The sequence below is a fragment of the Choloepus didactylus genome, chromosome 16 (assembly GCF_015220235.1).
Source record: "Choloepus didactylus isolate mChoDid1 chromosome 16, mChoDid1.pri, whole genome shotgun sequence".
Classification (NCBI taxonomy): domain Eukaryota; kingdom Metazoa; phylum Chordata; class Mammalia; order Pilosa; family Megalonychidae; genus Choloepus; species Choloepus didactylus.
The window spans coordinates 11,252,370-11,274,563 of NC_051322.1; positions in this window are offsets into that span (position 1 = coordinate 11,252,370).

The following is a 22,194-nucleotide window of genomic DNA, read 5'->3' on the forward strand; positions in this document are numbered from 1 at the left end:
TCCTTTTAACCTACCAGGGTGACTTACAGTTTAAGACTTTCAATTAACTCTGTGATAAAAGGATTTGGTCATGTTAGAATTTCATCCATCATTGAGTGAGTCAGGAAGTCATATTTGAGAAAGAGGATCTAATTTTCTAAACTCCCATAACACAGACAGCAGCATAATCTGCACATTTCTACTGCCAGCTCTCTTGGTGTTACCACTTAGCATATCATTGTCAGGGACTGAAAACGTCCTTGACCCTGAGAAAATAAGCAAAGCACTTCAGCTTCAATGTTATTGTAAGATTTCATCAGTACATTTTAAAGCATTTTGAGATCTTAGAAATGTTAGCCAACAAATAAAAACGTTTTCTGTTATTTGCCATCTTCTGTCATATTACAAACTAGGAAAATAAACCTTCTGAAATTTGAAGGGGAAAAATATGTGGAGAGATTGGTAAGTACTTTATGAATAAACAATGCAAATACATGAAGTTAATTCATGAAAGCTAGCAATTTTACAAAGCATATCCTAAACTTATAGCTGATGAACAGGTGAATATGGCACCTGTTCAGAATTAATGTCCACATTTTCTCAAATTTGTATCTGTCATTTAGATTGAGATGATTTCACTCTAGATTTGCCAGCTCACTTAACCTCATGATTCTCTCCTTTAACGTTTTGTCATTTTTCAAATTTTCAATTTCTGTACTGCTCTTTGGCAGCTATGATTTACCGCCTGGGAAAAATTTTGGAATATGTGATATTATATCATAAGCAAAATCTTCACATTACTTAATATTTTCCTCAGTAATTTTCCATCATCCAGAAATGTTAATAAACACAAACTTTGTTTTGAACCTGTTCTAATTTTAACTCTTAAATTAGAAATTATTCCAAATTGCTATTAATTTCATCTTCTAATACATGAGAAAAAAAATCTTTGTACTTATTTGAAATAAACTTGGTAAAATACCAAAAGTCAAAATAGTCACCCATAGTGTAAAGAATGGAAAAAGAGAGGGAAACAGAGTTGTTTATGTCCATAAACAATGTTTTGCTAGTTATAGTTGGCTAGTGTGAGTCACAATGTTCAAAAATGCCTTCTTCTTTTTAGGATGCATAGACAAAAAGAAAATCTTGTAATGCTTGACTTTATTAGTTACTATATTCTCCTACTGAGTTTTGATGACTGAAATGGTTTTTTGCCCAGTTGGTTACCTTTACAATTCCCACTAGTCTGTGCCTAGTTGCTTTCTTTCAGTTTTTGTTTTCAGGGTACACAAATGCTCAACAAAGCATATAGCCAGAAGAGAAAAGACTACTTAAGAATGCATTTATTTCACGTACATCTTATCTGAATAACATTTAAGAATGAAGCTATTTTAGTATTCAGTTTCAGCTAAAATCCAAAAATATAGATAATACATTTCAAACAGGGTTTAAGGCCTCCTTATAAGATTTGCAAACATAGTTCCGCCCATATTGTCAGCCCTCCAAAGAGGATGGAAAGGCCAAGAAAAGAGTTGGAGATGGAAAAGATTTACTTGAGAAAACTGTTAGTATCCTGTGAGTTCCCTCCCTTAATGAAAAGCCAAGAAGAAGGTCTTCAATGGGACAACCCAGATAGAGTGAAACTCTAGGAAATGAATATCAAAGACACAATCAACCAATGTTTGGTTCACACATGAGAAACAGACCCATAGGAATTTGGCCATGTAACTCATGATGGTAGGACAAAGGATGGATTTGGGGTGTGTACCTCCTGACTTTGTCAGGTCACAGGTGGGGTGAGTGCTTCCCATAGGCCATGAGTGAGAGACGTCGACTTGGAACTGTCATAGTCCCTATGTAAGATGTTATCCTGGACAGCAATGGGGACTAAAACGGAAGAGGAGGAAGGGAAGGAGAAGCAGAAAGAGAAGCAGCAGCTTACACTCACAAGACTCAAATTGTCTCACAAAGTTCATGCAGTCAATATGAAAAGATTGCAATACAGCGTTTTTGTTTGTTTGTTTGTTTGTTTTCACTTGGCTGTCCAAGCAAAACTGATCTGGCAAATGGCCAAAATGATGTGTATAGCTGTCTGGTTAACCTGATTCCAGAAACCGAGCAGGCACCGTGCTTGAAAATGTATGTTTCAAGTAAAGGTGACTGATGGAAGGGATCTCTATTAGAAGATCACTCCACAGATCGAATCTCAGATCAGTATTTTGCTTTGTCATGTAAATCTTATCATGAATATGTTTTTTGTATAAAGCCTTTTATTTTCAGATGATGTTACTTCCTCTAATTTTGTTATTCCCATTATTGGGAAATCCAGTCATGTAGTCATGCCCTGCAGAAGAGCTGATGGTGGGAAACCAATATAAAAGCAAAGACTTAGAGTGTACCCAAACTTCTTTGGAAATTTTTAAAAATAGTTTGGAATTATTATATCATCAGAGAATTATGGAGTTCAAAAGGCATTAACCGTGATATAGAGAGATCAGGTTTGTCAGTCAGCAATGAAATAATAAAGATGAGAACACAACTCAAAGGACATTTTGATAAGGGCCAATCTGTCATGATAAATAAGGAAGAGTCAAGTGACAGTGCTGTACTTCAATTTTCCAAAGTGAACTGAACCATGTTGCACATCAGAGCATTTAATTGCTAAGGTGAAGTGCCATGGGTGAAATGTGGACACAAAATTGATGGAATAATGTCCCCCCAACCTGGTGACACAATGTTAATAAATGGTACGATGAGTCCTTAACTCCCAGAAATTATTTGAAGATTTTTTCTGGAAAAGAGTAGCTCCAAAGTTTTTATTTAAATATTCACATCTTATTGGGCGATGTGGTCCAGATACATTAAGGCTAGAGAGTAATTTAGTGTTTCAATTTCAGATGTTGCACATATTCTTTCATACAGAATGGTTTGTCACTAGTGTGTTCAACTTGATAGCCCTCCATTAATTTTTTATTGTAGTAACACACACACATGTATAACCACAAAATTTCCCATTTTAACTGTTTTTCACTGTCTTTCATTGGTATTGATTTCATTCACAATGTTGTGCTGCAATCAATACTGTTCATTACCCAAGACTTTTCCATCACTCCAGATAAAAACTCTGCAACAATTAATTAGTAACTCTTCAATGTAATCCTGACCCCCTCCAGCTCCTGGTAACTTCTACTTTCTGTCTCCAAGAATTTTCTATTCTAGATATTTCATATCAGGGGAGTCATACAATATTTGTCCTTTTCTGTCTGGCTTATTCCACTTAGGATAACGTTCCCACGGTTCACCCATGTTGTGGCATATATCAGAACTTCATTCACTTTAAAGGCTGAATAGTCCATTGTATAGAGAGACCACATTTTTGTTTACTCATTCATCTGTTGATGGACACTTGGGCTGTTTCCACCTTTTGGCTACTGTGAATATGCTGCCATGTACACTGCTGTACAAGAAAGCATAATTTATCTAAATGTAGGAAAATAAATATCAGATTCTATATAACAATTTGAAGAGGCAACCATTATATGCAACTACAGAGGACTATTGCTAAATCTCACGGGAGTGTAAGTGCTGTGAGAGCAGGAGAGTTCTACTATCTTTGTACCTACAGCCAGCACCAGGCGCATAGCAGGCACATAAAAAATACTTGTCAAAAATAAATTCGCAAGTTATATAAATTAATGCCAAAAATAATTTTGTTTTTATTTCCCATATGTTCCTTTTTAACCCCTCCATTTCCCAAAGAATAAGAGATGGATGGTATTGGCAACTGAAAGCCAAAATTGGAAACCAAAATACATATTTTGGTTTAAAATATACATTTTTAAAGGCCAGGCAGAAGAAGAAAAAAAACATGTAGATTTAAAAACACGTAAATTTAAAAGTAAATGTTTGCCGTTCTCACAGTGAAATGGAGCAAGGTTCTGTGTAGTTAAGTAACTGTTGAAGTCTCTATTCCTGGAAAGGAATTCCGGGGCTAGGAGAACACTTGAGCAGGAGAAAAATGGTAGCCATCCATCATCTCTTTGCTGTGGCTACTCCAATTTGAGGATGCATCTAGGCCATCCTGTTTTCTGATCTGCAATCTTTCTGTTTCTTCCCCGTAATTTAGGTTATTCATATGAATTATCCCTTTTCTTTTGAGCACTTTTTGAGAAGGAGAAGCAGGACTTGCTTAATTTAGAGATTACATACATACACTACCTTTGAAATGTAAGTCTTAGGGATTTAATCCTAAACTAATTGTCCTTTTGAAAATTATGTTTTCTTCACTTTTGTATTCTACATCCTTTAGACAATAACATATTAAATAACATATTAAAGTGGGAGAAGGTTGGTCAAGTTTTTATAGCTTCTATTTCTATTACACTATGGAATGTCTTTCCATGTAGGGGTCAAATTCTACACTTAATCCTGGAAGTGGACTAGTATGCATCAAGAATTGCATAATCTAGATAGGAAAAGAAAATATTAGATTTTTAGATATTAATGTCACAAGAGTGTTTATAAGGTACCAAATAAGTGGCACTCAGTTTTTTAAGTTTGCTCAAACTATTACATTTAATTCTTTATTTCAGTTGGAGTTTATTTTGATCTCTTAGGTAAGGTGAGACTAACCTTATTGGGTTTTTCCAGAATGCTAAGCTATTTTATCTTTACCATTGTTGACTAATTTCTCTCTTTCTCTTTGTTTTGTGTGCTTCACTTTACATACACTATTCTATGGTGTTTAACTTCCGTAAGGAAATATCCCAGTAATTGTAGGAGGAACTCTTGTGCAGTATTTCTTTTCTCCTCTTCTCTCAATTCCACTACAACTCATTGCCATAAATACCCCATCTCACCAGAATAATGAGGTTCATTCAAGCGGATGAACCGTCTATATAATTGTGTGTGATATTCTTTACTTTTCCTTTGAAATATCTTTGAAATTTTACCTTTTCAGAAACATCTGGCTTCATGTTACCTTGAGGGAGTTAAAATTCAGATTACTGAAAACATCTTCTGGCCCAAGTTAACGCTTGCTGCGCCATCTCTTTTTGAAGTTCAGCTCAATAACCACCACCTTAACGACATACAAAATGCCAATATGGCAATTCCTCGGAACTCTGCATTTAGCTTCCCTACTTGGCCTGGAAAGAATGTCCACATATGACCCAAAACCTAGCTCAGCGTGGCTCCACTTATAGCTACCACTCTGAACGGGCTCTTGCTACTGGGTATGGGGTGTTGATTTAGTGAACACATTTCTTTTCTCTTCCATTTACTTGAACAACCAAAAGCATTCCATTTTACAAAACAAAATAGTAATATACTGTTAGGATTCTATCTCAAGGTTAAAGTTCCTAGTCCTATGCTATAAAATAGTCTACCAGCAACTTGATGGATTGACTCTCTCCTAGGACACTGTCCTTGTCTGCTAAATTTATAATGTCAAGTAAGAAGTGACATTTCCTTTATGCTTGGAAGAGGAAGGGAGCTAAACTTTTGAAGGCTGTTATATTTGTGACATTTCTGTGCATCTAGAAATCCGGAGCACATGGGGATGTCCTCACCATGGTGAAGGACAAGGTGTTGCATCCAAGATACCGTATCGCCGAGGAGGTGGTTGAAGGAATTTAAAGGCATATAAACTCCAAATGGTTGCCTTCTCCATCTCATTTATCATATGATCAAAAAAGCTGCCTACTCCAATAAAGGGATGTCTTTATAGGTTCAATAGTGTTTGCAGTGTCTGGAACAGAGATGAAGGAATTTGAAGTCTGTGACAAGATCAATAGGATTTCAAGGAAGTTCTCTTGGGAATTAGGAGTAAAGCCGTATTTTCCTTAGTGTATAAATAATTTTCATTTTGTAAAAAGAGAATTTGGTTTGTGGCAGGATTTTAGCGGAGTCTAAATACTTGACCACGTGTTACCGGGAAACATTACAATCCAAGCTACACATGACATTGGGCATTCAATTGCACATCTTGCAACAAAATTTTATACACCCTCCAAAACATCCCCTTATTAAGAAGCAGTATAAACACAAGGTCACTGAAAACACAAGTTCCTTAAATTAGCAGATTGGTTGAACACCCCATGTAGGATGCCTGTGACTATAAAAACCTGAGTTTCTCAAAGAGGAACTAAAGTACCATGTTTCAAAGGCTCATTCTTAGGATCATCTGACATGAAATAAAAATAATTTACTCTTGTTCATAGGCATCTTTACAAAGAAATGTTTCAGTATACTGGGCTTTTACAGGAGGGACGTTGGAAAAGACATCTTGGATACACGTGGAGCAGAATGTTGAGACCACTCTGCCTTCAAGGCAAGTTGGTGTGCAGTCAGCAATTACTCTGACCACTGGGAGTTTGTAAAGTGTGGCTGAGAAGACTTGGGCAGAGTAGAAGAGTCACAAGTTGGCATGCAGCACAGGCTTGCCTCTAACGCAATGACAAATTTACCAGGTTGTTTCATCATTGATGGGCTTTTGCTTCAGCCTTCCATTAAGCCAAATATATAACCTAGGCCTGGGAGGTTTATAAACAATTGGTTGACTATGAAAGGTCATTTTTTTCTAAATGCTTGGGGGAAAGATGAATGCCCACTATCAGGGCATGGCCACCCAAGATAGCACTTTTTTGGTTGGCCTGTGAATGTCCCAGGCCATGAGACGATGTCTTATAATTTCATACTTTTAGAGTACCCTTATAATAAACATGTAACAGCTAAGATAATATGAGTGTGTCCTTCCATTTAACACAATCTAACTTGTACAGATATAGAATATTGATTTCTATCCTTGAATCCTTGGCTGGAGGAAATTTTACTCATATAACTGTTGCCTCTTTGTCAGAAGAGACTAACCACAGCTCTAGGAATCACGTCCACATGTATAAAGAAGGGAAAGGTGAAGATATTTAACGGCAGCAGTTGCATCTGTCCTTTGATCAGCACCACAAAAGCCACCTGCAAGCCCTCCGAGTGCCTCGTGCCCTGTTTGATGGCCCAGAACATGGTCAAGTGGCAGCCTCTGGCTGCTTGCAGGAACGGAAAGTGGGTGCCTCATTCTGAGGAGTAAATGAAGACACGGGGGTTGGAGGCAATGTCTGGGTTGGCCAATGAGCAGTGTCATCCACAGTAGGGTCAGTAGTAACGCAGGGCTTTGGGCTGAAAGAGTGAAGTGAATTCCACTTAGAAAACAAGGGGGGAAGCAATAGGTGGAAGGGAGGTAAATAAAAGTTTTGATTTGGCACAATTTGGATATATAAATTTGTATATATTCATTTCCATATGGATGTTGTATGTATCCATTTCCATATGGAAATGTTTAGAAGACAATTAAAAATATGAGCCTGGAAGTCAAAGCACAGGTCAGAACTAGAGGCTCCTTAGCTCTTAGCACAGCATAAAGTACATCCCTGGAATTCCAATAACTTCAAAGATCCACTTTCCCCATTTAATACTAGGAAGGAAGGAAAGAAGGGAGAGGAGGAAGGAAGTTATCAAGATAATATTTTCCAAAGGAAAAAAAAAGATATTAAGAGGGATATATCTGAGCAAAAACTCATATTGCAATTTTTGCAGACAAATTATTATTAATTTTTTTCTTTTAGAGAATGAAATGCCTAAAAAAAAAAAATCCTGATTATCTTGGCTGGGTAGAAGGCAAAAAACTTATAAATACATGTTTTGGAATTTATATATTTATATAAATTTACATTTACATTTATATTTATTTATATATTCCATTAATAATACATGATTATTAATGGAATATATAAATGTTTTTCATCTGTCTCATCTGAAATATGTTTTAATAGCAGAAAAAGAGCATTTAAAATAAAGGAAAAATGAAATATAAAGGTGGCTATTATATAAACGATGCATATTTTTAACTGGTACACAAGGCCAACTTTTAATTAGTTAGGATAATATTATATTGAGCCACAGAAATGGGAACAGCATGCTTGTTTTGCTCATCACAAATCGAACCAGGAAGCAATAATTTAAAAAAATTTAGCAAAATCCCCACCAACTCTTTTTCTCTCTTACAAAAACATTTTACTTCTAATTATTATTGTTTTCATTTCAAGAGAATATGTGTATTTTGAAACTCATTCTTTTATGCTGTTCCATTGAAAAATATGTTTTGCAACATCATTTTGACAGTGAGTTTTTCCATTTTCTCAATCTTATCAAAGTCCATGGTTATTTAAAAAAAACAGGTAAAATAACAATGAGAGAAAAATAATTACCAAATTCATATTGGGAACTTATTTTTCTATTTAAGCTCAGGAAGAGCTATGCATATTTAACTGATGTTATAAGACATCAATTATCAAACATTGGAAAACTCCTAATTACATTTGCAGATTTTACAAGGAAAAGTGTAAAAAAAAAAAATTCACTGACTGCGCTATTTGATGGGTTGTTTGGAGTTTCTGTTCAGTGGCCTAATTTCATGTTGCTTTACAATGTATTTTCATGATCACATATGTTTCACTTTACTCAATCATTTATAATGAATGCGAAATTACATTTGATTATTAGAGAACTTCAATTCCTTTACTCACATATTACTACTCATTAAACGCCTAATATGTTCAAGGAATCAATGCTAGGATTTTGGGGGCTAGGGTTCTAGTTGACATTAAGAAATTATCAAAATAATAGGATAGATAACTGTAATAATTAGAACTATATATATATATAAAATCAATCATTAACAACAAAGTTACTGAAATGTCCCAGAGAAGTACAGAAAAGGGTATTAATAAAGCATTGTAATTTTATTGTGTAGGCAATAGAGAATAAATATTTTTTACAGTGGCCCAACCTGATCTGGGTTGGCAGCATGTGCAGTAAAAAGTCTGTCACTGGAGCACCACACATTTACCAGATGTGGTCCAGATGCCATTCTCCGAGTTACAGCATGACCTAAACACTTCTCTGATGATTCCTTTAGGGAGAATGTAGCCTTATTAAACTGGGCTACAGGTATGAGGTCAAATGGACCCTTTTGATGAGAACACCTAATCCAAGGATCTCAAGTTTTCCAAATATAATACTCAGTTTTGAAGAAGCCTTGGACACTAGATAAGTATTTCAGAGAAGGCTAAAATACTGGCTCCCAATGCAATTTATACTGTGGATTATTAAATATCCACATTTTCTGTACTGGTACAGGGAAGGCAAAGAGGGTTACCTGCCATTGGAGCAGACTTCCTCCCTCCACATACCTCTTACCCCTTCATACAACCTTGACCTACCCATGTGCATCAGGATCATGATTTCAAGGAAGAATAAAAGAAATTTTATTGCTGAGATATCCACCACCCTAATCTGAAGCTACCACGACTACAACCCTGTTTCACTATAAAATCTAAAATGCTAGTTACACTCTTTAGGAAACTACAAGATGAATGGCTATGTCCAAGCAAGTGAATAATGCTCCCAAAATTTCCCTTCTCCACAACCTTTCATCAACAAAAATCATGTGAAACCTATTTTAGCGCAAGTGCTTTGTTAGATTTTATTATTAATTTTTCAATTCTATCTGGGTTTGCAGGGTTTTTAAATTACATCCCTCATTTGGATTGCAGTCTTTGCATCTAGTTTAACCTGCAGGATTAGATAACATTATTAGAAAACTGTTTACCTCTTGTCTTCAAGATAATCACGAAGAAATATAACAGTATACTTTCTGTGTTTTCATTCACCAAGCAAACAAAACAAAACAAGACCTCATTTAGAACATACAACATCCCAGATAAAACTGAAATGCATAATGAGGAGAAAATTGGCACCATATCTCAGTTCCTAGGGTAACCAGGCTCCAACGAGCCACACTTCTGCTGTCTGTACTCTGGTGTGGTTCCCTCCCAAAGAATTCAGAGTTGAAAACAGCAGCAGTTGGAGAAATAAAAAAAATTTTTTTTTCAAACCAATTTTGTGACTGTTAAACAACCATCCATTTCATAGCTATCTCATTTAGTTTATTTTATGTTCCTGTGGTCAATGCTATATGCCTTCTTTGTGTATGTGGTAGAAGAGATAACCTGCTGACTCATGCAGGCAGAATGGCCGCCAAGAGATGTCCGTGCCCTGGTGCCTGGAGTCTGTGAATGTGTTACATCACATGGCAAAACAGATTCTGCAGATCTGATTCAATTTATGACTGTAAAATGGGAGATTATCCTGGATTTTAGGGTGTACTCAGTCTAATCACTTGCACCCTTAAAAGCGGACACTTCAGGCTGTACTCAGAGGAGCAATGCGTAGCAGTGTGGCTGAAGGGGAAGTTGTTGGTTTTGAACCAAGAGAAGGCCATGAGCAGGCATGGAGGCAGCCTCTGGGAACAGAATAATCCTGGCCAACAGCCAGAAAGGGAACGGGCTCTCAATTCTACAGCTGTGAGGGACTGAATTCTGCTTCTCCAGAGCCTCCAGATAAGACCCAGGCAGCAGACATCTTGATTTCAGCCTTCTAAGGCCCTGAGCAGAGAAACCAGCCGAGTGCACTGGACTTCTGACCTACAGAAGTGTGGGATGATCATTTATGTTGTTTTAAGATGCTAGAGTGTGGAAGTTTGTTATGACAGCAACAGAAACTAATACCCTGACCCACAAAATATATTGATTGCTAAAAGAAATTTTTCATTAAAAATATCAGATATTAAAGAGATTACTTTATTTTCAGACTGAACCTTGAAAGTGGTCAGCAAAAATAAGTGCCCCTCCCTCTCTCTCTCTAACTGAGCCATCTCGACAGGTAAACTCGCTGCCCTCCCCACTACGTGGGACCCAACTCCCAGGGGTGTAAATCTCCCTGGCAATGCAGAATATGACTCCCGGGGATGAATGTGGACCAGCATCGTGGGACTGAGAGTATCTTCTTGACCAAAAGGGGGATGCAAAATGAGTTGAAATACTTTCAGTGGCTGAGAGATTCCAAATGGAGTCGAGAGGTCACTCTGGTGGACGTTCTTATGCACTATATAGATAACACCTCTTAGGCTTTAATGTATTGGAATAGCTAGAAGTAAATACCTGAAACTACCAAACCCAGCAGTCTGGACTCCTGAAGACAATTATAGAATAATGTAGATTACAAGGGGTGACAGTGTGATTGTGAAGACCTTGTGGATCACACCCCCTTTATCTAGTGTATGGATGAGTGGAGGAAAGGGGATAAAAACTAAAGGACAAACGGGGTGGGATGGGGGGATGATTTGGGTGTTCTTTTTTCACTTTTATTTTTTATTCTTGTTCTGATTCTTTCTGATGTAAGAAAAATGTTCAGAGATAGATTGTGGTGATGAATGCATAACTATGTTATCATACAGTGGACAGTGGATTCTATATCATGGATGATTGTATGGTGTGTGAATGTATTTCAATAAAACTGAATTTAATAAAAAAAAAAATAAGTGCCCCTGTGAATTAGTGGTGGCCCAGGTTTGAGGTGGGGGCGCCGGCTGGGGGTGGGGGCGGGGAGAGGGAGTGACTGCCGGTGGGTAAAAGGTTTCTTTGGGGTATGTAAAATTGTTCCAAAATAAGATGATGATGGTTGTACAACTCTGGATAGAATAAAAACCATTCAGTTGTACACTTTAAATGAGTGAAATTTTTGGTGTGTAAAGTACATCTCAATAAAGTAGTACAAAAAGAGAAATGAAAAAACAAAAAACAAAAACCTTAACAAAATCTCCATTTCCAGTTTGGTAAAGATCAACGTACAACCCAGAGTTGCTGACATTAATTTGATAGAGCTCAGCATCTAGTGTGTCAATGATCTGTAAATAATTTGTAAATAATTCTTTAATAATTTAATTTTAATTTAATATGAACAAAAAGAGTATTTCCATGCACACAAGCACAAACATTTGAAGTCTGCTTTCGACCTCCAAGTAATTAATGTTCTTTACACCGCAGAAAGGGTTTTATTATTCTATTGATAAAAATGACTAAATGAGTAAAAACCACTAATCATTGTGCCCAAAAGTATTTGCAATTAGTACTATCACCAATGAGAAAACAAAGCAAAACAAAAAAACATCCTTTGATTCCCTTTCCTTAAGAGGAAATTCAATGAAAGAAATTAGGAATTATTCTTAGTAATTGCTATCATAGGCCACATTCTAAATCAAACAAGGACTTCCCAAAATAATAGCTACAACAAGGAATGGGAGCAGGAGAGATTTTGTATGTTTTGATCACTTTTTAAAATTACTGAGTGCCTCATGGACTGGAGAGGAAAATGCAGTAGTATCTTTGTTCTTAAGTCAAAGATAATTCCACATTAATTAAAAGCATGTGACCTGCTTTTAAAGATTGTGTACTACTAGGCTCAGAAAAGTGCTAAGTCATATTCATAAAGTTTTACTTAAGGGAATTTCAGTGTATATGAGCACAGTAAATCAGCTCACAGGAATTGTGTTATTAAATGTTAAGAATGAAAAGTTTTCTTTGGAACACCTCTTTTTAGAAAGGGAAGAACACAGCAATGCCTTGTTTTTGAGAGGTTTTAAAGTTATTATGGTATATGCAGAATCATTGTGAAAGAAATTTGTGTTAGCAATAAAAAATGGTAGCATTAGACTCTTGGAATGCTTAATGTTATCTGAATAGTTTAAATCTTTGTATAATCTTGCCTTTTATACCAAGAAGGAAGCAGAAGTGTTGAAGACAAGGCAATGTGATACAATTTTAAGTTCTTATTATTTGAGATTGTTCCTCTTTTAAAAGTGGTATTACCAAGTTATATTCCTTCTAAGAAGAAATACAGAAGTTACACTTATTTTATTTTTCCCTGGCATTTAAGATTCATGATTTTTTATTTATTTTGGCTTGTTCTGCTTCTCTTTCTTTGTCATCTATAATGTAAAGCCTGCCATAATGGCAAGAGATGCATTTCTTAGAACATAAACCAATTTAGAAATATCTTTGTAGCCAAAGATAAAATAAGGCATAAAATGCATATAAATTGATTTAACATTTCCAAAAGAGCAAAAAACACAGGATCATTTAAATATCCTTACTACACAATTGTGCATGCTTTGGGTTTAGAGGATTCAAGGAATAAAAAGGAAAACTCCATTGCTAAAATTTATGTTTCACCCTTTGAGTGATTTTTCTGGAAACATGATTGCTCTCATTGTGAATAAAGAGCCTCAAATAGGAAAATCCTTTAAAAATTAAACTTATTTTGCAAAAATGCCTTTTTTATTTTAAAAGGGAAGAAGCAAAGAGAAACACAACATTTTGCCAAAATGTTATATCTAGGTGCATACTCATAGTAGGGATCAAACAAAAATACTGAATATATGAAGTAATGTAAAGAACTAAGAACATATCTGAAATTTTGAGTTAGTTCCTGAACAAGGTGGATGTGGATATATTTGAGAGCAGAAATTTTTGGTTATTTTCAAACAAAATCTGGGCTCTTGCCAGGCTATGCTACTATCAAAATCCACAAAATTTTGCTCAAGGGTTGACCTAATCAAGATGGAGTTTGGAATATAATGTTTAGATAGCAACTGTGCTAAAATTGTCCTACTTTAATTTTGACTCCATGCTGGAACTGAATTCATCCACTCTATACAAAGCCTGGTATATCAGTTTTCTAGGGCTGCCATAACCAATTACTACAAACTGGGTGGCTTTAAACAGAAGAAATTTATTCTCTTAAAGTTCTGGAGGATCGAAGTCTGAAATAAAAGTGTTAGCAGAGCCATGACCCCACTGAAAGCTCTAAGGAAGTATTTTCCTTGCCTCTGCATTGCTTCTGGTGGCTCTGGGAAATCCTTGGTCCATCTTGGCTTGTAGCTGCATCACTCCAAGCTCTACCTCTGTCTGCAAATGGCCATTTTCCCCATGTTGGTCTCTGTGTGTCCTCTCCTCATATAAGGACACCAGTCACTGAATTTAAGGCTCACCCTAATCCAGTATGAGCTCAACTTCACTTAAGTAATTACATCTGCAAAGACCCAGTCTCCAAACAAGTTCTCATTCTAAAGTTCTGGTGGACATGAAATTTGGAGGGGAACTATTCAACCCATTACAGCTGGTGTATGAAGAGCAGATCAGTTGGGAAAGAAATGAGTTAAGTGTTTATTGAAGACTGCAGCTCTGATATTGGAGAAAATCAATTGCAAGCTATTTATTGGGGGAAATAACAAGTTGAATGCTACCACTCTTAATAAATTCCCACACCAAATCAAATGAAAATTCAGTTCTGTTCAAGCAGGAAAGGAAGACTGTAATTAGTGACAGTCAAAACAGCAATAGAGTGATGTCATCAGCATGGCAACTTAAGACATCCCCTAGAAAAGTCCACACTCAGAATCAACAAATAAAAAGAAAAATCACACTCGACTAGAACTCTGGAGGACTAAAGAAACTGGATAAGGACGCCACAAATGCTGAACCAAAGAAAAAGAACAATCTCCAAGATCAGGCAGGAAATTTCCATTATGGACCCACAGGCCTGGAGCCCTCCCTTTTTGTTGGTCCTGCACAGATGCGGAGCTGCAATGAGGCAGCCTAGCCTGGGTCCCTTCTGCTGCAGATGCAGCCTATAGAGTCACCCTCAGGGACAGGTTAGAGCCCTGCACATATCCAGGACAGGGACCAAATCCACAGGTAACCAGGGTGGAACACAAGCCACTGAGGCATGTTGCCTACTCACGGGTCCCCAGGGGAAGAAAAAAAGAAAGAGTCCCAAAGCTGTTGGCAAGAGCTGTGCACAGTCAATCCAGTTTCTGTTGGTTGGACCACCTAAATGTAAAATGGACTTTTCTGGAGGGACCCACCTTTCTGGATTGACCCCATCTGGGTCCCTGGTGTGGGATCTACTAATGAAGAGGAATCCAGAAGCAGAAAGCCTCACAGCAAGAAGCGATGGTGGGACTGAAGTGCTTTAAGACAAGATGGGTCCCAGAACTGAAAAGTAGAAGGAAAGGGGCATTGAGTGAGGGAGAGAAATTAAACAAATCATAGGAGTTGGGGAAAAAATTCTGAGGTAAAACAGACTGAACAGATCAAGATTCATGAAGAAGGAACAGAGGAAAGGAAGCATTCTCCTGTGGGTGAAACAGTTGCACAAAAAAATGCAAACTTAAAAATTGTACTACATATTCAGGGCAAGAATCAGATGAAGAAGAGCTGAGAAAATCTGAACAGTTAAACATGGGGTACTCTAAAGGCTCAGATAAGTTGAACCAAGCCTCAAAGAAGAGCCTTAAAACAAAGCCAATCAGTAATAAAACATTAGAGAAGAGGGAAAAATGGATCTTCAGAGTTAACTCATCAAGATAATCATCTGCACAGACATCGGCAAAAATTTACAAGCCATATTAAGAAACAGGAAGATATGGCTCAGTCAGAGAACAAATTAAAACTTGAGAGCAGACTCAGAATTTGGAACAATTAATCAAAGATATTCAAACAGATCTCCTAAATCAATTCAAGGAGATGAAGGAAAATATGACTAAAGAGATAAAGGATACTAAGAAAACATTGGGTGAGCATAAAGAAGGATTTGAAAGTATAAAAAGAAACAGAAATTAAGGGAATGAAAGCCACAATAGAAGAGATTAAAAATACACTAGAGACATGCAACAGCAGATTTGAAGAGGCAGAAGAAAGAATAGGTGAACTAAAAGACAGGAAAATCGAAATCTTATAGATAGAAAAAACATAGAGAAAAGAATGGAAAAAAATAGAGCAGGGACTCAGGGATTTGAATGACAGTGCAGAGCATACAAACATGTGCACTCCCTGGATGTCCCTGGAGGAGAAGAGAAAAGGGGCAGAAAGAATATTTGAGGAAATACTGACTGAAAATTTCCCAATTCTTATGGAAAACATGAAAAAGAAGTGCAACATACTCCAAACACAATAAATCCTAATAGATGTACCCTGAAACACATACTAAACAGACTGTCAAATGCCAAAGATAAAGAGAGAATCCCGAAAGCAGCAAGAGGAAAGTGATTTGTCACATACAAGGGATCCACAATTAGATTAAGTGCAAACTTCTCATCAGACACCATGGGAGCGAGAAAGCAGTGGTGTAACATTTAAGGTATTGAAAGAGAAAATTCGGCAGCCCTGCAAATTCTTTACCCAGCAAAACTAGTCTTCAAAAATGAGGGACAATTTAAACTGTTCACAGATAAGCAGAGTGAGAGCGTTTGTCACCAAAAGATCTACCCGACAAGAATTACTAAAGAGAGTTCTACAGATTGAAAGGAAAAGGCAGGAGAGAGTGGCATGGAGTAGTGTGAAGAAATGAAGATCTTCAGTATGTGTAACTAAAAGGGTAAATGCAAAACTCAATGGTACCATATCTGTAATATACAACTCTACTCTTTAAATCCTGTAAGAATCAGAATACAATTGAACAAGGAAAAGGCATATTTCCTGATAATGGACACACAAAATATAAAGAGGTAATGTGGGACAAAAACAATATATAATATATATAACAGAGAGATATGTTAGCAGAGAACGTGTATGCTACTGAAGTTGGTAACTTTTCAAATTAATATGTCATGGTTGTAGACTGTAGAAAACAAACCCCAGGGTAACCACAAAGAAAGTATTTTAAAAATATACAGAAAGAGTAATGACAAAGGAATCAGTCAGATACTTAACAAAAGATATCTCTATGGTAAAGGAGGTTGCAATAAAAGAAAAGATACACCAAAAAAAGATGACATAAAAAGCAAAGGACAAAATGGCTGAAGTAAGTACTGCCCTTACAGTAATAACACTGAATGTTAGTGGTTTAAACTCCCCAATTAAAAGAAATAGGTTGGAAGAATAGATTTTTAAAAGCATGATCCAACTATATGTTGTTTATAAGAGACTACCTAAGACCCAAAGACAAATAGTTGAAAGTGAAAGAATGGAAAAATATATTTCAAGCAAATAACCACCAAATAACAGCTGAGGTTGCTATACTAATATCAGACAAGGTAGTCTTTAAGTCAAAAGCTGTTATAAGAAACATAGAAGGACACTATATATTAGTCAAAGGGGCCATATACCAAGAGGAAATAGCCATCATAAATATTTATGCACCTAACCACGATGCCCCCAATGCATGAGACAAAATTGAAGGGAGAAATAGACACCTCTACAATAACAGTTGGAGACTTCAGTACCCCACTCTCACCAATAAAAAGAACATCTAGGCAGAGGATCAATAAGGAAACAGAGAATTTGAATAGTGTGATAGGTGAAGTAGATCTAACAGACATATACAGAACTTCTCACCCCAAAACAGCAGGATATACATTCTTCACAAGTGCAAGTGGATCAGTCTCCAGGATAGACCACATGTTGGGACACAAAAGAAGTGTCAATAAGTTTAGAAAGATTGGCATCATACAAAGCATCTTCTCTAGCCATAATGGAATGAAACTGGAAATCAATAACAAGTTGAGGACTGGAAAATATGCACGTATCTGGAACTTGACACTCTCTTAAACAACCAGTGGGTAAAAGAAGAGAAATGACAAGGGAAGAGTAATGCTCCTGATTTGATGTTCACAATTCCTTTTTGGTACTGTCAACAGCACAGTGTTGAATGATGCCTGCTGACCGAAAGAACAGTTACCATTCTGGTTGAATGAGGTGATTTGCTACCAGAAAAATGACTGGGCCACTGGCTGGATTCTTATCTGTGCTTCTGATAGGACATAACAAGACAACTTTTGCCATTGCTCTACCATGTATTTTTTTTAATAGTGAAAAATGAAAGTTATTTTTATAGATCATAGCCCATATTTACAGATTCAGAGTAAATATCCATCATGTTTTTTTCTGTTCCCACAAATTTTGTCATTTCCCCCCTAGTTCAATGGCTTGATCAGATTTTGCATTTTTACCATTTAGGTTTTGTAAATGAGTTTTCCTTCTAATTCCAAAAACACCCTTGAATTTAATGAGGTGTTAAGGTATACAAATTTCTTTTCCATTCACTTTGGAAATCTGTATTTGAAAAATCTTACAGGGACATAGAAATATTATGCAAACTTAAAATAATACTAAGCTGGATTTTGGTTATTACAAATGGCATTGACTGCTTGACTGTTTTTACTTAGAAACTCAATCTAATGATACCATCTCTTGATTCAGAAAATATTTTCTAATTTTTAATATTCTCCAAAGTCTGTTTTCTTAAGTGATAAATTAAATGAGTCTATAATAGGAACATGATTGTGTTAAATAATCAAACACAAGTCATTCTATAGCTGTTTAGAATACTTTCTATTACCTTCCTTAAACTATGTTGTCTTTTCTTTTTTTGTTTATTTTAAGAACTTGTGGCTTTATAGATTCAATGTTTTTTTTTTTCTAAATACACTAAAGTCCTTACATGGTTTTGAATGCTCAAATAGTCAACATTTTGTTCAATGGGAGCTCCTTTATATCTACAAGATTCCATTAACCGTGGAGAGATGTCCTTCTCTGACATGAGAACAGGTTCTGGGCTTACTTCACAGGTATTGGAATTAGCTCAATCTTCAAGGAGTTCTTGTTCTTTTCAGTAAAGAATGGTATTGAGCTTCAAGATGACATAGTCCCTAGGCCATTTCACTTGACAGAGGGAACAAATGGAAAAATTGCATTCTTTTTTAAAGATATGAGTTCATATTGATATTTTCAATTCAGTCCTACTACTAAAGTTTTCCCCTAAAAATGCAGTGAGTTTGTAAGTAAACCTCATGTTCCTTTATATTCAAACTTTGATTCCTAAAAATAAGGACATATCCACTACCTGATAACAGAAAATGTTTCAAAATAATACTAATATGAGAAAATAATCTTATTTACAGGAGTTGGTGGTTTTCTCTGAAATTCTGTTTATCCTTAGAAAACACAAGGTCTAAGTTTTCCCCAAAGTCCTTTTTCCTAGTGACAGTTGGCATGACTACTTGTTCTTTTCTTTTTGTATTGTGCGTTTATGAATATATTAAACTACTGGAAAAGAGGGTGGGTCTCTTTGCCAGTCATCTTTGTGGTTACTGGAAAAAAAACAAAGAAACAAAGTTCTAAACAAATGTCTCCTTTTCCTGCTAAGGGCCATCTACAATGTCTTTAAATAACAGTTGTAATTACAATGCTCATATAAAAGAGTTCTAGCTGAACAAACCAATTTTGCTTTTTATTCTTTACTTTCTAGTAATACTAGATTTTAAAGGGTTTTGCATATTCTATTAAATTTTAACTTCACTGAATTCTCGCTCTATAATATTAAAGCTTTTAAATCGATTGTTATCCCATGTTGGTGCTGCAAGCTTTTCTTTATATTTTGATATAAAATATTCCTTTACACACTTAATATATTATGTTATTTATTGGTATATTAATGTGTCATTCCTACAATTGCTGTGTATCATTCCAAATGATTCTCTCCGTTAATATTATTTTGACCCAATAGCAGTCAAGTCTTTAAATTCCCTGTCAAGAAATTAAGGAGATGCCTCAGCTTTTGGAATTCCTCATTTTTAGCAGAGACTGGTACATGTAATTCCATGCTGTGGCAGTCTTGTCAAAAATCTCCTTTTCAATAATGTGTAGAAATCCAAATTTACTTCAAATATCATTTTCCCCTGAACATTCTTCTTTTTACTCCAGGATTCCCAAGTTTTCTTTGAGGCCATTGAAAAAATATACATATCTATTCCAATGATAAATTCAGACTTCCAAAATCTAATTAACAAGGCTAGTAAATATTAACAAAGTATATCTATAAATTAAATAAAATTAATGCTTATTTTACGGATTCTATAGATTTTTGTCTACAGATTCATGTTTTCCAGAATTTTGTAAAAATTCTCTCTTAAACCCTAAAACATTTCAATGAGAACTCTTAAGTTCTCATTACATTTACATATAACTTTACCTGCTTTCTTTGAGTCAGGAAGTACAAATTCTTGTAGGAAACTAGAAAGTGCTATGTCCCAAGTTCCCAATTCTGTATCAAATAGCAACTGTTCCCATTTCCATGGAGAAAAACAAAAAGTTATTCTAAAACAATTAAGGTAACACATGAAACTTTTTTGATTTCATTATATCACATGTACTTTTTAAACATATTTTAAAAGTTAAAAGTCATTTAATATGCTTCTTCAAAATTTGAAAAATATTTTGGAAAAACAAAGAGATTCAGAAATAATTCTTCAACCAAAGGGTGGAGGTGAGTTTGGGGTAGGGAGCTGATCCTCTCTCATCACCCAACCCCGCCATCTTTCTATAACCTGACTCTTGAAATAATAAAGACCTTGTAGCCTTGGATTAGTTAAGCCTTTTATCTCTTCCTTGGCTTGTGGCCTGCGTTTATCAGCCCATTAGTTAAATTTCTTTCTAAATATAAGACTGTGCTTTTAAAAAGAGAATTATTAGTTTAACAAGTTCAATTCCTAAAATTCTTAGTTTTGTACAAATGATTCACAGACATTCTGTCTTTTTAGCTGGAAACACACATATTTTAGCAAAGAATGTAAACACAAGTCTTCATATTTTTACCAACAAAATGTCTTGTTTTCAATTTTTTTTTTTTTTTTTCAGACTGTTTGGGGAAGGAGCTGTGCCATTTATCTTCAATATTCCGTATCTGCTCTGCCCTTCTCCACCTTGTGCCCCCTGGGGAAGCTGGCCTAGACGAGCTACATCAAGAGGGATCTGTGTCCTCTCAGTTCCTATTGCCCCATGGAAACCCCAGCAGATGGCCAGAGAAAGGGGGACGAGTGCCAGGGTCCCGGACCCCCCCTTCCCAGTCCCCTCTGGCAGCGTCCCTTGAGAACTTTCTGCAGGACACTCGCCTTTCTCACTCTGCTAACTGCTCTCTCTGGCAGCTCCAACACTGCTAGCTCAGGATTTCTCCACTGTCCCTTACTCTCTGTCCCTACCTTTGGAAACACACTGTTATTAAACCCTCCTGAAGTACACGCGGTAGTACCATTCTGTTGGGTCTCCGTCTCCTCCAGGAACCTTCCCAAAGATTCATTCCTGAAAACTGAGCTCTCTACATAGATATTTTCAGTTAAATAAACTTATATTTGTATGTATCACAACACTTCCAAGTTCTTTGTGGAGGCCATAAATCCTTAAGGTGTAAAATAAAAGAGAATTTCACAGATTAAAACATAGTTGCTTAGGGTTATACATATTTTAACTTGTGATATATGTGATGGTTTGTAATTAGGATATATAACTTCAAATATATACAATCCCTTCAACCTTTTGTCTTAACTAATGTAGTTTTATTTAATGGGAAGTTTCTATAATTTTAGCTATTTCCAAGTTCTCAGCTTCTCAAGGAGTTAGTTTAACAAGACAGCCTTCTCCTTAGGATGACTCTTCAGTTTGTTTAAGGAGGGTGAGATGGCCTTTTTGGGTTACAGAACCTTCTTTTATTTATTGTGTCTTTAAGAATTTAAATATTTTCTTTCTAGGTTATATCTCCGACTAGCTGGGGAACTTTCATTAAAATGCTACAGGGCTTAATCTTATTTTGAGAGAGTAATGGAAGGATTCCTGGCATCCCCAAGTTGAGAGACGGGGTGAGGTTATTTCACATGATCCTTGAGGCAGAGCAGCAGCAGAAAGTCAGTGATCCGAAAGGACATCAGGTCTTGCCAATGTCGAGGGGAAGAGAATAAGGATACTACCAGTTTCACTTTATGTCTAGAAGTAACACATGGGATTTCAGGAGCTTTGTGCTTTTTGTTTTAATTTTAGTTCTTTTAAAGAAATTATTTACATTGGTGTCAATTTCCTTCAGTTGGCAGTAGAGGATGGGGCCTGCCCTGATCTTCTAAATTGTAAGGGTTCGGTCTTTTGCTATTGTACGTTGTTGTTGTTATTTATTTATTTAACTAAGACAGAATCTTCCTAAGAGATTCTTCCCCTTGATGTTCAGTGCCATTTTGCGACCATTTTTGCATATCTGTGGGAAAAATATCAAGGATATTTGATTTCTCCGGTAAGACTCACTTTCTACAGCTCCACTGGGCAGTAATAGTGGAGCTAGGCTCATGCATCAGGGAACATCTCTAACTTTAACACACAGTTTCACGTATTTAATCCTCATCATGACCCTCACGAAGTAGATGTTACCATTGTTGCCCTCTTTTCACAGCTGAAGCATAAAGTACCTCATTCAACATTTGAACCAAGGCCATCTCGGCCACAG